Genomic DNA, 9,318 nt, shown 5'->3' with positions numbered 1-9,318 from the left:
ATCCTGCTATGACTACAGCATTGCATACTGACTGCGGTGGTATCCTGCTATAACTAGAGCATTGCATGCTGACTGTGGTTGTATCCTGCTATGACTATAGCAGTGCATGCTCACTGTGGTGGTATCTTGCTATGACTACAGCATTTCATGCTGACTGTGGTGGTATCCTGCTATGACTACAGCATTGCATGCTGACTGTGGTGGTATCCTGCTATGACTACAGCATTGCATACTGACTGCAGTGGTATCCTGCTATGACATCAGCATTGCATACTGACTGCGGTGGTATCCTGCTATGACTACAGCATTGCATGCTGACTGTGGTTGTATCCTGCTATGACTACAGCATTGCATGCTGACTGTGGTGGTATCCTGCTATGACTACAGCATTGCATACTGACTGTGGTGGTATCCTGCTATGACTACAGCATTGCATGCTGACTGTGGTGGTATCCTGCTATGACTACAGCATTGCATACTGACTGCAGTGGTATCCTGCTATGACTTCAGCATTTCATACTGACTGCGGTGGTATCCTGCTATGACTAAAGCATTGCATGCTGACTGTGGTTGTATCCTGCTATGACTAGAGCATTGCATGCTGACTGTGGTGGTATCCTGCTATGACTACAGCATTGCATGCTGACTGTGGTGGTATCCTGCTATGACTACAGCATTGCATGCTGACTGTGGTGGTATCCTGCTATGACTACAGCATTGCATACTGACTGCAGTGGTATCCTGCTATGACTTCAGCATTGCATTCTGACTGTGGTTGTATCCTGCTATGACTATAGCAGTGCATGCTGACTATGGTGATATCCTGCTATGACTACAGCATTGCATACTGACTGTGGTGGTATCCTGCTATGATTACAGCATTGCATCCTGACTGTGGTGGTATCCTGATATGACTACAGCATTGCGATGCTAACTGTGGTGGTATCCTGCTATGACTACAGCATTGCATGCTGACTGTGGTGGTATCCTGCTATTACTACAGCATTGCATGCTGACTGTGGTCGTTTCCTGCTGATGTAGCCCAAGGGTCATAAAGAAGTGGGCGGGGCTAGTGATGTTAAAGTGAGAAATTTGCATGTTATTGTAAGATCGGAGGGCGACTTCCACGCCAAGGGTGCAGAGGTGGCTATTGTAATGTGAGAGATTAGCATGTCAATGTAAGATCGCAGAGCCGCCGCCACGACGAGGACGCGAGCGACGGTGTCTGTGTTAGTGTGAGACATTTAACCTGTTAAAGTAAAATCAGAGAGTCGAAAATAACAACTAACATCGGAAGGTAGGATGGAAACATCACGGCCAGTTATGACATAAACTGGTTAATAACGTCCTTCCAATGATTAGTCAGTCTGTACCCATTTTCTCGGTTGAAATTGTGTCTGTGTCTATATACAGTGGTACCTCGGTATACGACCGCTTTGGAATACGTCGAAATTGGTATATATCGTGTTTTACGAGAAAAAATGTCTTGGGATACGACGTCTTGCTTGGGATACGACGCGCTTGCTAGAACTTGTATGGGTCGGGATGAGTCACCGCGTACAGTACCCGCGTATGCCCCGTTCATGACTGAAACAAAGCGAGAGGGGCGGGATGGCGTGGGGGAGAGGGGAGAGAGGCGGGGGACGTGGGGGAGAGGAGCGGGGGGCATGGGGGAGATGGGCAGGGGGCGTGGCAGATAGGAGCGGGGGGCGTGGGGGAGAGGAGCGGGTGGAGAGGGGCGGGGGCGGCGTTGGGGAGAGGGGCGGGGGGCGTGGGGGGCTGCCCCCATGGAGGGTGAAGCCCCGGGTCGAGGCGCGCGCGCGCGTGCGTGGTTGAGGCATGCCACGTGACCAGCGCAGCTGGCAGCAACGCGGTCACGTTGCTTCTGTATGCATTTTAGTAATTAGTGTCTAAATTACCTTCTGGAACGAATTAACGACGTATACCGAGGTACCACTTTACCTGGATGGCTTCATGAACGAATCGTTCACAATCTGGGTGATCTAGCAGCAGAGGGTTTTAAGGAAAACCGCTTGGTTGGTTCGATTAAAGATGTCGAATCAGTGATGATATTATTTTTTTTTAACGAGGCAGTTGGTGGGATCTCCATTGATTTTTGTATAGCTACCATCATTAAGTAGGTCCTGAATTTTGTTCTTGTATGTGGTTTTGTCCATGATGTCTGTGGGATTGCCCTTGTCAGCTGAGAGAATGACGATGTGCTCTATCTTTTTGAATTGAGAAAGCTCAAAGTGCTCATCCTTACCGATGTTGCTAGTAGGTGACTTAGCGTTTTTAAGGATTGCAGCGATTTCCGATCTTGCCACGTCTGCAGTAATATGTCCCAAACCCTTAAGGTCTCCTTAGACCTGGGCAATTATATCATCAACTGGGATGTGTTTAGGGGTGACTGCAAAATTCAACCCTTTGGCTAGAACCGATTTTAGGCTGTCGGAAATTGGACTGTTACTCTGAATGATAACAATCGTGTCAACCTCGAACTTTGTTGTAGCTGATGTTTTCACGGAAAAATTTGTGACAGATGCCATACAGGCATGCACTGTATGTCCGTCCTTGTGGAAGAGGTACGCAGATGACATGTTCGTCATCTGGCCATGTGACCGACCAGCTCTGAACCAGTTCCTCAACCAATTCCATACACCCAGCCATCAAATTCACCATGGAGGTGGAAAAGGATGGCAAGTTACCATTCTTGGATGTTTTAATCGAAAAGAGACCAGATGGCTCAATGGGAGACTGTCTACAGGAAAGCCACCCATATGGATGCCTACCTAAAACCTGACTCCCACCACCATCCATCCCAGAAGAATTCCCTCATCAAAACTCTACACCATAGAGCTCGATGTATTTCCGACCATCATCTCCTAGCCAGTGAACTGGAACACGTACACCAAGCTCTCAAGATGAATGGATATTCAGACTACACAATGCTTAAAGCTATCACCCCAACCGCTGAGAAAGAACCATCTGAGGACCCAATCAATACCGTCACCTTGCCATACATAGCAGGGGTCACCAAAAATATTTCCAAAATCATTCATAATCTGCGAAGGATGTGATCTCTGACATGCAATACCCCGGCGTCTACAAACTAAGCTGTGTCTGTGGCAGTAGTTACATTGGGGAAACTAAGCGACATGTCTTGGACCGTGTTCGGGAACATAAGGCAGATCTGAAACATGGTAGGACCAATACCTCGGCTGTGGCTGATCACTGTTTAAATGCGATGAGCTCACACGAAATTGATTTATCCAAAACGAAAGTACTTTGCAAACCCACCGGCTATCACCAAAGATTCGTTCATGAAGCCATCCAGATATATAGACAGACACAATTTCAACCGAGAATATGGGTACAAACTGAGCAATCATTTGAAGGACGTTATTAACCAGTTCAAGTCATAACTGGCTGTGATGTTTCCATCCTACCTTCCGATGTTAGTTGTTATTTTCGACTTTCTGATTTTACATTAATAGGTTAAATGTCTCACACTAACACAGCCACCATCGCTCACGTCCTCGACATCGCGGCGGCTTTGCAATCTTACATTAACATGCTAATCTCTCACATTACAATAGCCACCTCTGTGCCCTCGGCGTGGAAGTCGCCCTCCCATCTTACATTAACATGCAAATTTCTCATTTAACATCACTAGCCCCGCCCACTTTGTTTGTGACCCTTGGGCTACACCCATTTCAAACCTATAAAAAGTCTGCCTCAGCAGCTTTCCCCCTCCTTTTTCCTCCTGATGACGATTGCTTATGTTGCGATCGAAACGTCATAGTTTTTTGTTTTATAATTTTGTTCTGCGTGACTTTACCAAAAGATACTCTTTGGTTCTTTCGAAAAGGAACGTAGGTATAAAAATAAAAAAATAAAAATTATATATCACGACGTTTCGATTGCAACACAATCGGTCATTCTCAGACAGAAAAAAATAATCCAGCAATGGAACTGAAGAACCAGCGGGCCATACCTACGTAACTTTTACCGAAATAACCAAAAAGTATGGATTCCTGCAGTCACGAAAGCTTTAAGCCATGGTTTATGCTCCTTAATAAATGAAGACACCAAAACGTCTTGACCGCTTACGACGTATGGTGCCTCGTCAGCAGCATCGGGCTCCCTTGAATCAGTGTTGGTGAACTGCCGATATTACACAGACTCTCGTCTTGAAATGGGGGATGAGTTGAGAAAATCTAGAAATCCCCGTGGAGGACAAATAGAGTGGACTTTGAACGTTGGAATGTAAGCTCGTGGATTATTGCATTGCGCGGGTGCATGGGGATATTGCGGGGACAGTGGCTTCCACACAGAACTTCGATGTGGGGTCTATCTCCGTTAGATTATTGGGCAAGTTGTAACACAGGGGCGCGTTGAATATGGAAGACTACATACTCTAATCTCCGCTAACAGATTATATCCTCATGTTTGCGTCAGGATAAACAATTCATACATTACAGCCTACGGTGCTACACATTTCAGGTTGCGGTAGTGCTATGGTTAACGTGCTGTGATACAAACCCGGCAATCCAGGTTCGATTCCCGTTCACGGTCAACACCTGCGATGGTTATCTGAACCGGTCCCGGGCCTCCCCTTGGTCGACTTAGCCTTAAATGAGTACCTAGTGCGGTTTGTAGTAAGCTTCGCCACTGAGGAGACAAAGGCGGCTGGGAATGGTGCTGTTAAGGCTTCAGCGGGGATCTTTGTCTTTGTTTGCTACACAGCATAGGTCGGCCTCTGTAGAGGAGGCAGAGGAGCAGGCTCGTGAAGGACGCTACTGGGCAGTGCCAGGGTAGGTGCACTGTGAGTCTATTGGGCAGTTGGAGGCCGTCACCCTCTAACAACAGCAGAGGTTGGAGGAGCAACGCTCAGAACTAGCATCATCAGGCGGCAGCAAGCATTGTGTATAAATTCACCTGTTTTGGTCTTAAGGAAAATCGTCCAAAATAGAGAAAAGGTAAGAAAGTCACAAAACATAAATACATAACCAAACAAATTATGAAGTCCAAATTTGCAACACTGAATGCATTCTTGGGGCAAGGCAGCAAAACAAAAAACAATAGTCCCAGATTTCGATTTAAAGCTTTCATGACTGCAATGATTCATCTTCTTTGGTTCTTTCGGTAAAGTCACGTAGAATGAGAATAAAATAATAAATTGATAAAATAAAATGACGCAATAATATTCTCATCAGAAGGCCGATGTGTTGTGGCCGAAACGTCGTGAGAATATTATTGTGTTATTGTATTTTATAAATGTATTATTTTATTCTCATTCTACGTGACTTTACCGAAAGAACCAAAGAAGAATAGTCCCAGACTTCACCAAAACAACAACACACTGCACATGAACATTGAACTATCGATGCATGAGGGGCAAGGATCAAGGATACAAATCACATCTGCAATTTCTTTTGTGTCCAGCAACTCCGATTATAACGTTTGGCTCCGTACTATGCAAAATTAGTTAAATGTACAACAGTTATAGTCTGCAACGTCAAAGGCTTGGTCACCTATTCATATTTTTGTTTGAGGAAGAGTTAAATGGAAATTTGATGCACGTCTTATGTTTCTTGGGTTAATGAATTAGCTAAGTGCAACACAGATTTGCCAATACGGGTTTTATGAATGACCAGGGCCCACTTTAGATGTCTTCTTGCATCAAGGCGATGTGAGACTGGATTGTAAGATGTTTAAGTCGAGGGAACACCTAGCCTTGCATGCAATCGGTGTGTTTGGTAGCTGCACGACTATCTGATGAGCTCTCGGGTTGGAAAACGCGTGGCGCATCGTGCCAATGCGCGACGTTTCGCCTGCCCAGTTCCTCAGGAAGCTCGCTCGCTCCAGGCACGTGGGGCGCAACATTCATGCGGTACAACAAATAAAAGATCCCCCGCGTAGGCTTAACAGACCGTTGGGGCAAGTGCTGTTACGGAGCACCGCCTATGAAGGCCAGCACGGCACGTGGGGTTGGGTGGCCAGCACCACCCCCGGCCGCCTTTGTCTCTCCCGAGTGGCGATGTTTACACATCGCACCAGGTACTCATTTGAGGCTGAGTCGACCTAGAAGAGGCCCAGGACCGGTTCACATAATCGAACTCGGGTCGCCAGGATCTTAGCGCAAAATACACTATTTTCAAATGAATATGAGTTTTAGTCCATGTTAATTTATGGCCATATGTATGCCTATATATATTGATAAATATTAATAATGTTGTTCATTTACAGAGATGCAGAGTTAAATTGAGACTATATGGATGAATAAAACAAGATACAGAGAAGTCAGCAAAGTGACATTCTATCAGCAATGCCATCCATTCAGAGCATCGGCTCGATAACCGATGTGCCACCGCTCCCCACACGCGGTACAACGCACACCTGTGAACATCGATCGGAGAATTCGTAGCCTCTTTGTAGATGCCATTCCGGATAAAGCCCTCTCTCCATGAGTGTTACTGTGTTCTTTACTTTGCCACGGTTCGGTAAAGGGGTCGGTGCCTCAGGGACCGGCCGTTCAAGTACTCACCACTGACGTTAGCGTTGCGCTCTCTTGCTCGTCACTAAGCGAGCATTGGATCCAGCAGCGGATTGACGAGATTGCCGGTGCGCCTCTCATTGCTGCCTCGGGTGTAACTGCTGCTGCATTCCCCATTCCAGTAAAAAGTCATTATCTTTGTTCAATCTATAACTATAGACTTAAAAGTTACAATGTAAATTCTAGATTTAAAGCTTTCGTGACTGCTAGGATCCATACTCTTTGGTTCTATTGGGTAAAGTCACGTAGGTGAAAATAAAATAACAAAAAATCACGACGTTTCGGCCACAACACAAGCGGCCTTCATCAGGTGAAGGGACGAGACTGTCTGGAGGACAGCGCTGGAGTGGAAGAAGCCACGCTTAGATCACGACCTTTAAGCTGTGTGAGAAGAAAAAGACCACGCGCCTTGACAAAGGAATTAGCATATAATTTAGCATTGAAATGGCTCATTGAAATAGCTAAGTTAAAGTATACACATCCGCAGAGGTACCCCTTGACAAAGGAATTAGCGTTGGAGTGGAAGAAGCCACGCTTAGATCGCGATCTTTAAGCTGTGTGAGAAGGAAAAGGCCAAGTGCCTTGACAAAGGAATTAGCATCGAATTTAGCATTGAAATGGCTGAGTGATTAGCTTGTAACTGGTCACAGAAATAGCTACGTTAAAGTTAGAGCATATACGTTCACCGAGGCACCTAGTACTCATCAAACAAGAGAATTTAGCGAAACACAACCACGCTCAGACATCGGACCTGTGTGCGAGCAAACAAGGTGTTCTGACAAAGAAATTAGCATAAAAATTAGCATTTGATTGTCGGATTTTAGGAAAGAGGTGGTGTACGTGCCGGTGGACTCGCAGTTTTGCGCGGGGGGGGGGGGGGGGAAGGGGGGGGGGAGTTTACCTATTGACGGTGTGAAAAGGGGGAATTTATAAGAGCTGCGAAAGTTTGGGGTACCACTACTTGAAAAATATACTGTACCATTGAAATTAGTTTAATGTTTAGTTCGATTTAGAACATCTTTCCAATGGATGCTTAATTTGAAACCATCCTCTCGGTTGAAATTGTGTCTGCGTTTGTAGATCTGAATTTCTTCATGAACAAATCTCTGATAAAAGCCCGTGGGTTTGCAAAGAACCTTGGTATCGGAGAAAATTATATCGTGATCCCCCACAGCGTTGTAACATTGATCAGCCACGGCAGAAGAATTCGTTTTGCCGTGTTTCAAATCTGATTTGTGCTCGCGAATTTGGTCAGAGACATGTCGCTTTGTCTCACCGATGTAGCAATCACCGCAGGTACAACTCAATTTGTAAACCCGGGGTACTGTAAATCAGGAATGACATCCTTCACGGATGGGATCAGATCACGAATTTTGTGTACTGTATTTAACCGGACCTGGATCTTGTGTTTGTTTAGAATTTTGGAAATATTTTTAGTAACGCCTGCTATATATGGAAGTGTGATGGTTTTGACCGGAGTATCAAGTGGTTGTTTCTGTATGGAGGGAGAGACAGCTTGGCGGATGGTACGGTCAGAGTAACCATTCCTTTTGAGGGCCAGGTGTACATGTTTTAATTCACTGGTCAGGTGGTGTTGGTCCAAAATGCAATGAGCCCTATGGTATAAAGTTTTGATGAGATAATTATTTTGGGCTGGGTGGTGGTGGGAATCAGGTTTCAAGTAGGAATCTGTGTGGGTGGGTTTCCTGTAGACAGAATGCCCCAATGAGCCATCAGGTCTACTCTCAAACAGAACATCTAAGAATGGTAGCTTGCCATCTTTCTTCACTTCCATGGTGAATTTGATGGCGGGATGTCTGGAATTGATGTGGTGTAGGAAAAGGTTCAGAGCTGGGAGGCCATGTGGCCAAATGACGAAAGTGTCATCCACATATCTCTTCCACAGGGAAGGTCTGAGGGTGGAAGTCTGGATAGCGTCTGATTCAAATTTCTCCATGAAAATATTGGCTATCACTGGTGATAAGGGGGATCCCATGGGGGTACCCTCATTTTGTTTGTAGAAGGAGCCCTTCCAAATAAAGTAGGTATTGTTGAGGCAGTGCCTAACCAGTGCAGGTGTGTCGGGGTCTAGTCCATGTTGGACCAAATTTTCAATTATTTCAATATATTTTCATGGAGAAATTTGAATCAGACGCTATCCAGACTTCCACCCTCAGACCTTCCCTGTGAAAGAGATATGTGGATGACACTTTCGTCATTTGGCCACATGGCCTCCCAGCTCTGAACCTTTTCCTACACCACATCAGTTCCAGACATCCCGCCATCAAATTCACCATGGAACTGGAGAAAGATGGCAAGCTACCATTCTTAGATGTTCTGTTTGAGAGGAGACCTGATGGCTCATTGGGGCATTCTGTCTACAGGAAACCCACCCACACAGATTCCTACTTGAAACCTGATTCCCACCACCACCCAGCCCAAAAGAATTCTCTCATCAAAACTTTATACCATAGGGCTCATTGCATTTCGGACCAACACCACCTGACCAGTGAATTAAAACATATACACCTGGCCCTCAAAAGGAATGGTTACTCTGACCGTACCATCCGCCAAGCTGTCTCTCCCTCCATACAGAAACAACCACTTGATACTCCGGTGAAAGCCATCACACTTCCATATATAGCAGGTGTTACTAAAAATATTTCCAAAATTCTAAACAAACACAAGATCCAGGTCCGGTTCAATACAGTACACAAAATTCGTGATCTGATCCCATCTGTGAAGGATGTCATTCCTGA

This window comes from Petromyzon marinus, unplaced genomic scaffold (genome assembly GCF_048934315.1).
Source record: "Petromyzon marinus isolate PM22_M1 ecotype Great Lakes invasive population unplaced genomic scaffold, UKy_Petmar_22M1.pri1.0 PM_Scaffold_169, whole genome shotgun sequence".
NCBI classification, from domain to species: domain Eukaryota; kingdom Metazoa; phylum Chordata; class Hyperoartia; order Petromyzontiformes; family Petromyzontidae; genus Petromyzon; species Petromyzon marinus.
The sequence above is the reverse complement of the archived record's forward strand: the minus strand, read 5'-3'. Positions refer to the sequence as shown.